The sequence below is a fragment of the Manis pentadactyla genome, chromosome 4 (assembly GCF_030020395.1).
Source record: "Manis pentadactyla isolate mManPen7 chromosome 4, mManPen7.hap1, whole genome shotgun sequence".
NCBI classification, from domain to species: domain Eukaryota; kingdom Metazoa; phylum Chordata; class Mammalia; order Pholidota; family Manidae; genus Manis; species Manis pentadactyla.
Window position 1 is genome coordinate 100,803,513 of NC_080022.1, and position 10,466 is coordinate 100,813,978.

At 46.7% G+C, this 10,466-nt stretch overlaps 1 long non-coding RNA gene across 1 annotated transcript; it reads left to right on the top strand.

The window, feature by feature from the left end:
• Nucleotides 1-1,292: 1,292 nt before the first annotated feature.
• On the top strand, nt 1,293-4,617 carry LOC130683661 (uncharacterized). Its single transcript, XR_008997556.1, has 3 exons — nt 1,293-1,397; nt 1,838-1,929; nt 4,386-4,617. It is a non-coding gene; the product is annotated as an uncharacterized LOC130683661 (long non-coding RNA).
• The last annotated feature ends 5,849 nt before the right edge of the window (nt 4,618-10,466 follow it).

The window sequence follows — 10,466 nt, forward strand, 5'->3', positions numbered from 1 at the left end:
CATCCCGCACAGCCGTCCTCTGGGCCTCTGTCCTTGGCGCTGCCACCACTCCAGTCTCTGCTCTGCTCTCCTGCAGCCTTGCAGCCCTGCCACCGTGTTGTGCCCAGAGCACTGGGTGGAACTCTTTTTATAGAGTCAACAGCCATGTATTGCCCACAGGTGTGCAGTGAGCTAGTCAGCCAGGGCCAGGTGAGAATCCTGGCCACAGGAACTGTCATTTTATCCACACAGCCGTAGCCAGCATTTTCACCTCCGTAGGGGGGGTCATCAAGCAACACCTCCTAATTTTCTCTTTGATCTTGGGTGAAAGAAATTGTTGACAGAACCTTAGATCATTCATTGTTTCTTTTTTTAACCTAATGTTTCTAAGCCTTACTTTGCTGTGTAATCAGGTAACACAATGTACCTCACAGGGTGATTGCAAGCCTTAAATGAGGTATCAAGTGTCTACAGCAAGGCAGCGTCTGGCACAGGCCTGGCCCGTGAAATCAATCCCTGTTCCTCTCCTGTCTTTCTCAGATGTCTAGCTTTAAAAAGCACATGCAGAGAGGTACTCAAAAACTGAATAACCACTAACATTAATTGAGCACTTGCTATACACCAGGCACTGTATATGTACCCTTTATGTGCTAACTCATTTCATTTTCATAACAGCCCTATGGGATATGTGTAATTGCATCTTTATTTTACAGAAAGGAAATTGGAGCACAGAGAAGTTAAGTACCTTAGCTAAGATCGCACAGCTGTTAAATAGTAGAGCCCATGTGTGAACCGACACATGCCATTCCCAGAGCCCTTGCTTCTAAGTGCTATGCTGTGTTGCCTCATTACTGTGGAAGAGACACAGATTCAGTCCCCACTCAACTTCGGAGTGACTGATAGTAAGGAGGCGTAGGTGACTTCTAATTTGTGCTAAACCTTGGCCAGATGGGACTTAGTTCCACCTGCTTTTCTCTGCCTTTCTAAATCTTCTCAACAATGTGCTTTAGTCTGCTTGTTTCCCTTAATTTGTTTATGCTGCTCACCTCAAGTCAGGAGTAATTTGACCTATTTACATAGTGCTAAATGGTCACATACTTGAGACAGAATGAGTAAGAGAAAGAGAATGACACGATTAACAATACCATGTATCATAAATGGTAGCCTGGGTCCAGCTGGTCTTAAAGAATCAGGCCAAATAGGGAGGAAGAAGGGAGGATCCTCGATCGAGTAACATGTTCAGAAACTAACATTCTGCCCTTGAGAGACACTATGCAAAATACAAATTTCCCCTATCAAAGAAGCCTGGGGGTGATATAAACTAGCTCCAGATATGATCACTGAGAAAGAGAAAAAGAAGTCTGAGGTTGTCAGTACCAGGCGGAGAATGCAAGAAGGAAAGACACAGAAACAGCCAGGTAACCCTGTCACTGTGGAAGCCAGGGTGCTGGGAGGTCCAGCCCAGAAGCACAGGAGAAGGGAGAGTCCAGGCCAAGAATGTAGGTGGGCAGGATTTGCCTGAAGGGGGTTCTGCCTGTCTCTTTGCACTGGTGTTGAAGACAGGGAGAATCCTGATTTCTATAAAAACCGGGGTGAAGTATCCCACATTCATGCTTTGGGCACTGGTCATGCATCTGCCCCTTGGTAAGTGCCGGTGCCAAGATGATCCAAAGGTCGCACCGGCCCTCAGGAAGTTTACTGTCTGCCGGGACAGACAAACTAGCAGGCATGTGCTGGCTGTGCTGTGAAATGACTGTCTATGTGGACTTTGGGGACAGAAGAGCAAAGAGGCAGCAGGTCCAGGTACAGGAAGATGAGGTCTGGCCTGCAGCTTGGAAAATAATGTGGTGTTTTTCAGTTGAGTGCCACGAAGTGTCATCGGCCCCTGATGAGGAAACTTCCTCTGCAAAGACACTGGCATCTGAGCTGGTTCTGGAAGCTTGATGATGGGTAAGTGGGGTGGCAAGCCTGCATGGGAGCAGGGGATAGATGGGGCTGGAGACCTGGGCAGAAGTCAGAACGTGAGTTATGGCCTGGAGTTTATCCTGCGAAGCCACACATCTCTGGTTTTGGCTAAGAACCCTGGGGGCAGACTTTGCTTGCTAGGCTGCTACTGTGCTCTCGGCAGGTAGTTTTCAGGATTTTTCAAACTATAGGTCCCAACCCAGTAGTGGATGATGAAACCAATTTAGTGTTTTAAGACTAGACCTTTTAAAAACATAATAATGAAATGGACTAGGGCAGTGCCTTCACATGATCTGTCATGGACAATTGGCTTTTCTTAAAAAAATCCAATCTGTCATGGACTGAAACTTTTGTAAAAGACAATAAAACATTAAAAATGAATTACTAGGAAAAGAATCATGCACTTGGATGTCCCAGCATGTCCAACTGCTATAAAAGTTTCTAAAAACCATGCTCTACATGATTTTTCCAGCTTTATTGAGATGTAATCCACACAACATAGAATTCTCCCATTTAACATATATAATTCAATGTTTTTTTGTATATTCACAGAGTTTGAAGCAGTCACCACAACCAGTTTTAGAACATTTTCATCACTCCGGAAAGAAACCTTCTACCCACTAGCAGTTAATCTCCTTTTCCCTCCAGACCCCCTTCCCAGTTCTAGGGAATCACTAATCTACATTCTAGCTCTATAGATTTGCCTCTTCTGGGCATTCATATGAATGGAATCATACAGTAGTGGTCTTTTGTGACAGGCTCCTTCCTTCAGCATAATATTTTCACAGTCCCCCCATATGGTGCCCCGTATCAGTGCTTCATTTCTTTTTATTGCCAAATAATATTCCATTGTGTGGATAGACCACATGTAGTTTATCCATTCGTCAGTTGATGGACATTTGGGTTGTTTTCACCTTTTGGCCATTATGAATAATGCTGCTAAGAACATGTACAAGTTTTGGGGGGATACATGTTTTCTTTTCTCTTGGATATATACACCTGGGAGTCGACTTACTGGGTCATGTAGCTCTATGCTCATCTTTCTGAGGAACCACCACACTGTTTTCCGTACCAGATGTACCATTTTGCATTCTTAAATGCAAGGTAGGAGGGTTTGTATTTCTCCACATCCTCATCAACATTTAATATATTAGCCATCCTAGTGTGTGTGAGGTGAGGTGATTCTTCATGGTGGTTTGTGCTTGCATTTCCCTCATAGTTAATGATGTCAAACATCTTTTCAGGCATGAAACACTTACTCTTCATTTCTGTACTTATCTCCTCCCTGGCTGGGGATATGCAGCTCACAGACCACACTTCTAGTAGCTCCAGTGGTACTTAATGTCAGTCCAGTGCATCACATGGAGTGACATTAAGTGTTGTTTCCAAAAACTTTTGTTTCAGTCAGATACACATGTTGATGTGATCAGGATAGAGATATAAAATGTATTAGTATGTCTACTTTTGAAAACTTCTCACCATCCATCTTCATCTAGAGTAGGACAGGACATCCTTGAAGCATCCATCTGAACACATCTCATGGCAAATAGCATCTGCTCAGGCCTGAGAAAATCTGACTGGCAGCTTCAAAATATGAAGATAACAAGGGTTTAAGTCCCAAACTAATTTAATTAATAAAATAGACTCACTAATTTGAACTACAGTGAAACATTTCAAAAAAAATTTTTAAGACTATTTCCATTGTGTTTTCATATTCTATTAATTTCATAACAGTTTTTGAAACCTGATGTTATTTCATGAAAATGTGATTGCTTAAAAGAGCTGGTTTGCCCTGAGGTATATGCCAAGACAGGTTATGCCTGGGTCTCCCTCGGCAGGGAGTGTGTACGCATCATCGCCTCTGTGTGTGCTCATGTCTGCAGTCTATGTGCACACATGCAAATGTCTGTGCTTTAACAGATGATGTTGCTCAGTCATGTGCCCTGCAGTATTATTCATAATAACTGAGCAGGAGAAGCAACCCAGATATGCACTGAAGGATGAAATGAGTAAAAAAAAAAAGTGCTATATACATACAATGGAATGTTATTCAGCCTTAAAAAATTAGGATATTCTGTCACATGCTATAACATGGATGAAACTTGAAGACATTATGCTGAGTGAAATAAGCTAGTCACAGAAAGATAAGTACTGTACGGTTCCATTTATATGAGGGGCCTAGAGCAGTCTAACTAATAGGGACAGAAAGTATAATGGTGGGGGCTGGGGGCTGAGGGAGGGAGAAGCAGAAAACTGTTATTCAGTGGGTACAGTCTCAGTTTTGCAAGATGAAATATCTCTAGAGATCTGTTGCACAAGAATGTGAAAATACTTAATACTGCTGAACTGTACACTTGAAAATTATGGTGGTGAATTTTATGTTATATATTTTTTAATCACAGTTTAAAATAAAAATTTTTTTATTTTAAAAATAAAATTAGGTGGCTGCCATAAGAAGAAAACAAATCCTACCATTTGCAACAACATGGATGGAGCTAGAGGGTATTATGCTCAGTGAAATAAGCCAGGCGGAGAAAGACAAGTACCAAATGATTTCACTCATCTGTGGAGTACAAGAACAAAGAAAAAACTGAAGGAACAAAACAGCAGCAGAATCACAGAACCCAAGAATGGACTAACAGTTACCAAAGGGAAAGGGACTGGGGAGGATGGGTGGGAAGAGAGGGATAAGGGTGGGGGAAGGGGGCCTTACGATTAGCATGTATAATGTGGGGGGGGCATAGGGAGGGCTGTGCAACACAGAGAAGACAAGTAGTGATTCTACAGCATCTTACTACGCTGATGGACAGTGACCGTAATGGGGTTTGTCGGGGGGACTTGGTAATAGGGGGAGTCTAGTAAACATAATGTTCCTCATGTAATTGTAGATTAATGATACCAAAAGAAAACAAAAATTAGGTGGCTGCTTGGAAGCCACCACCTAACAGATAGTACTTGGCGTTGGGTCTCACAAAACCGGGTTTAAATCTCCACTCTACCTCTTCAGAGCTCTGGGGCTTGGGTGAGCCATGTCAACCCCTGACTCTTGCGTGCTTTCAGCAGTAAAAGAGCTAGTTCTCACTGTCGGCAGGAGGGCTAGCTGGGGGCAAAGTGCGTGGCAGAAACAGAGGGAAATCCGAAGAGCTGTGTGGGGTGCAGCCTGAAGCCCCATCCCACTGCTCTCCTGTCTGTCTGTCCTCTGGTCTGTGGGAGCCAGTTTGCAGCGCTGTGCAGTCCTGCCTGGAGCTCCCTGTGTGATCACAGTGAGCTCCTCTCTAGGGACAGCCTCTCAGCCACTGAAGTCTAAGTTACACCTTCTGAAAACAGGACTTTCTGCTCTGTGGAAAATTCTCTGAAGCGCCCAGGGATCCAGCATGGGATGCCTTGTGAGAGTCTTTTAGCAGCTCAGCCTGGCTCCTTGCCTTATCAGAGGCTGCCAGAGACAAGCTGTGGGATTTTAGGTGTGTTCCAAGGGAAGCAGTGGGGACTTTCTGTACCCAGGAAAACTCCCCAGCCAGTCAAGTCTTCATCCTTTGGCTCAAGGCTTTGCCTCATAAAATGAATGCATTCCTGAGATCCTACAAATTCTCTTACCATTAAATAACTTTACATTTTCCTAAGAGTTTTTACATACAGAATATCAATCCAGCCTTATCACAGACTGTGAGGTTGTGTTATAATCTCTGCTTTTATAGATGAAACTCTTAATCAGCACCTACTATACTTCAGGCACTGTTATAGGCTCTTTCTCACCAATTACCTTCCTCCATCTAGTAGGCAGCCTGGGGAGGACTTGGAGCCAAGACTTCCCTGCATGGTGCTTTTCCCAGAGCCCTTCAACTCCTTTCTAGGTCATTTTTGCCTCAGTGTGAACCATCGACCCCTTTCAGCGAACAGACTTTACTGGGGTGAAAAGGGTACTTCCTGAGACAGGCTCACCAAACAGAGGAGCATACAGGCAGGGGTGGCAAGATGAAGGGCCATAGAAGTGGGGAACTCAGGACTCCAGTGGTCCCAGTTCTGGGCCAGCCTGCCCTGCCGAGTTTCCTGGGCTCTTGGTCTCTCTCCTCAGACCACTCTCTGACATAGTGGGCTAGGTCACTGGCTTGAGAGGCAGACAGACCTGGGCACAAGTCCCTGCTAAGCCTTGGCCTCCTCATCAGTACCATGGGGATAATAATACCAGAGAAATCAGAGAAATGATGTGCATGTGGTGCTCCACCCACTCTGGCCCATGCTAATTGCTCAGTAAGTGCTCTGCTGAGGCCACATCCGCCCTTCCCTCTGCAGCCTCTATCTCCAGGCCAGCCACAGGCCCCTCACTGGTCCTTCTTTTCTCCTGCTCCAGCCAAACCGCCATGCTTGAAAAAGCCACAGGGAATTGCATCAGAACCAGAGAGTCAGCTGGACAGTAGAGGAACCAGGAAGTAGCAGAGTCCTCACCATCGCTGTCTCCTCCGGCAGGACAGGCTGACCCCTCAGGCCAGGCCTCAGGGACTAAATCCAGGCCCCCTCCTTCCTGTTTATTCCATCAGCATCCTGGCATTTTACTTGGCCCCAGTGAGGAACTGTGGGTTCACCTCAGGCCTTAAGAGCAGCACAGGCCCTGGGCTGGGTAAGCCAGGTTCAAGTCCCCCAGTGGGACTATGCCATCCTGCACACAGGCTCAGAGCAGAGATTTAGAGCCAGCAGGCAGGGGCAGGCCTTGTTGGGTTCCTGCTACCCAGGGTCCGGCTTTGTGCATGAGCTCAGTCTGATGAGCTGCTCGTGCTGGTGATACCCCAGAGGAAATAAGTCAGCAGTTCTGAGAAGTCCTATCTCTCTCCCTAACCACCTTCCCCAGAGTCCTGCCCACCTTGGGACTTTCTCACCCTGTGAGGGAGAGTCCCTTCATGGCTGCCTTGCAGTCTCTCTTGAGGAAATGCCTTAACTCACACCCCACCCAACGTTAGTTTTCTTCAGCAAAACTACGAAGAAGTGATCTTCCTGTGGAGGTAGTGACACAGTGGAAAAACGGTGGGCTCTGCAGCAAACACACTTGTTGCAATCCCCAGCCCAGTATTTACTAGAAGTTCTTCAGTCGCTGGGTATCTCAGTTTCCTCACATCTATCATGACTAAACACCACCTAGTTCATAAGGTCACTGTGATGATTAAACAAGGTGATATGTCTAAGTGTCTAACACCCTGGGCACATAAAAAATGCTCAATAAATGTTGTTTCCTCCACCTTCTGGAGGGAAGGTCATAGGCCATAGCTTAGCCAGTCTGCTAATTAGCAACCTGATACTTTCAGTGTTATTTGGTGGCCTAGAAATGATTAGAGGGAGGAAGGGATATTGTCTTGGCCCTGGATAAATTCTCAAAAGCGTGAGGGGCACCATAGTATGTGCACTCTACTAGTAAACCAAGATGGTGCCCCCAGTACCTCCCCTGGGCCCTACAGACACTGAGAGGCCACCACTGCTGCCCTCAGGGGCCCAGCTGGCATGGCTGCAAGAGTTACTTTCTGCAGTACTCCTTTAGGGCACCCTGTCCTTTTGCTCTGGAGGAACTCTCCTGTTAATTGTCAAAGGTTGAAATGGAGCTATGATTTTAAGAAGATTCTGGGTGTGTCTGTGGAAGGCAGAGTTGCACATTTGCAAAGTAGGCTGCTGTGGACAAATGTGTTCTTATTAAGGAAGAACAAGGCCAGTGAAGGATCATGGGCAGTGTCTTCCCCATTTGATCCTTAGGCCTTTTGTTAGTGGTCTAACGGCAAGAAGCTGATGACTATTTTGTGAGAGGCACATGAGACTCTGGGCACAAGCACAGCTGCTATGGCACATAGGTGACAACGTAAGGTACCAGTTAGGAAATGGCAGCACCTCTGATGGCTATCATGATTGTGTCTTACCTTCCTAATATATTTTGTAGGAAGTATTGCTGGCACTTAGGAAAGCTATTGATAGCAGAGTAGCTAAGAAAGCATACTGCCTGGGTTTGGGGCAACCCACTGAACTTCTCTGCTTTACCTTTCCTGTCTACAAAACAAAGACAATAGTCCTTCCTCTAGGCAATGCACATAGAGCACTTCGGACAGGGCTTGGTGCAGGGTTTGTTCTACATAGGTATCAGCACTAATTTTTTTCAGTCACCTAAAATATCTGCATTCCAGTGGATTCACTCAGGTTTTCTAGGTTTGCATTGTATCATCAATGAATAATGAAAACTGGCCAGTTCTTTTTTCATTATCCTATTTTCTGTTTCTCTTTCCTGCTTTATCTCACTGGCTAAAATGTAAGCCTTTTGGGGAATGGTGAAAACCATGTTGAATTTTCTAGAAGCTGTGGGAAGGATGGGCATGACACGAGGTGAGAGTGGCCAGAGGCAGAGGCATGGCTAGGAAGCTGCCGTGGTAATTTAGCTGTGACGTGTAGATGGCCCTGCTATGGGTAACACCCAAGAAAAGAGCAAAGAGGGTCTCCAGTGAAGAGACCCCTCAGAATCAGAGCTGATTCAACCTGGTGGTGATTCTGATCATAAAAACAAATGACTGAAACTGACAATCAGGGTAATTCTATTATAATGTATTCATCAGAAAAGGAGAAAAAGAAGGGAAAAGATTCATAATCTCCCACCAAGATTAGTTTTGAAATAATGGATCTGGGAAAAGTTTGCAAATCTATTCATTTTCTACTGTATCTCCATGGTTTGTCACACATTAGCTCTTTCTAATATATTTTACAATGTGTTAATGTTTGTAAAAGTGTTTCTAGTTTAAAAAGCAAGCTTACACATTTGGCCTTATTCAGTCTTCACAAAATCCCTGTGGTAGATATTACTGAAGCATTGGATGTGAGACACTATCTCATAATGGTTAAGACTCTGGAGTTTGAAAACATACTAGCTATGTGACCTTCGGTAAGTCTCTTAACCTCTCTGTGCCTTAGTTTCTGCATCCATAAAGTGGAGGCAATAGTATGACCCCATCATGGGGCTGCTTAGCAGTATGGTAAGTACCCTGTAAGGGTTAGCTGTTATTATGAATCTAGGAACTTGTAGTTTGCAAAGATCTCTACCTTTCTTACCTGACTTTCTTTGATGCTCACATGCTTGTCACATAGCCCACTGCAGTTAAACCATGGATTGTCCTGTTACTGCTTACGTTATGAATCTGCCTCAATCTTAAAACCCTGGTTCAGACAGGAAAATGGTGCTCCCCTGGGTGCATCAGCCTGAAGGTCTTCAAGAGGGGAGACGGGTGGACCCAGCTGAGTTACCTGGCTAGGCCTGGAGCCATGGCATGAGCTCAGTTCCCCTCACCCTGGGGATCCATGGCAGCCACTCTGATTAGGGTGGCCCTGTGACTTACGGTACTATTGAATAATTAGTCCAGGGTGACAGGCCAAAGCCAGGCCTGCACTGGGCAGCAAGGAGGTGTGGCCATCTGGCCTATGAGAACCTCTTCCTCCCCACACCGGAGTCTTGTCCCCTGTGACTTAGCCTGACCCTGGCCCTCAGTCCTGCTGACGGGACACAGCCCTTCCGTTGCACACAGGCACACACCAACAGGACTCCATGAGAGATTCTGCCTTAGAACCTGTTTGCCTCAGTCATGCCACTGAGACACACACAGGGCATGGAAAACAACAGGTGAACAGAAGGCAGAGATCACTAGGCACATGCTGGGTGCAGCTGCCAGAGCCCTCGGCAGATGAGGGTCTGCAGGCAGTCTGCTGAGGAAGCCTGGGAAAGGAGAAGACTTCCAGGAGACTGGGGATTTGAGGAGCAATCTGACGGGGTATCTGAGGAGGAACAGGGTGTGCGGGGGAAGAGGCTGATGCCAAAATGGGTGAGGCCTGTGGTAGGGCCAGGAGCAGCTATTTGGTTGCAGTGGAAAATCCCAACCAGAGGCAAGAATTTCATTCAACAAATATTTATGACACCTACTCAGTGCAAAGAGGGCCAAGCTGAGTCACTGGGCATGGCCCTGTTCTGGCACCACAGCCGTTGCTGCCAGTGGGACGTCAGGGGCCACCAGAGCAGACGAAGATCTTTGAGAAGCTGCAGGAGCCAGGTTGGGCGCTGAGGACCACCTGGCCCCAAGTGACGCCTTGGCCCTGTGGGGACCTGGGCTCAGCAGCCAGCTGGGGCTGCACCGTCTGACAAAGAGCTGTGAGTTACAGGGCACGTGGCCACTGCTCAGGCTGCGCCAGGCGGATCTGGGGGCAGGGAGTACCGAATCTGCTACCATAATACGGCATGGAGCAGGCAGGCCTGAGAAGAGGCATCAACAGGGGCAAAAGTCCCTCTCCTTCCCCTGCTCCAGCCTTCCCTCCTCAGGCAGCCCCGAAGCTGAGGACGCTGAGACTACGGGCGGGGCCGGTGGGGGCCTAGGGGCCTCTGCCTCCTCGCTCATTTGTTTCTCATTCTGTCCTTCTCTCCACATCATGGTGGTCTGACTGGGTCATCAATCAGCCTCACTCACCTGCTGCCCCATTGTCCCATTTCTCACAGGGTCCCCGTCCCACTGTGGGCACGC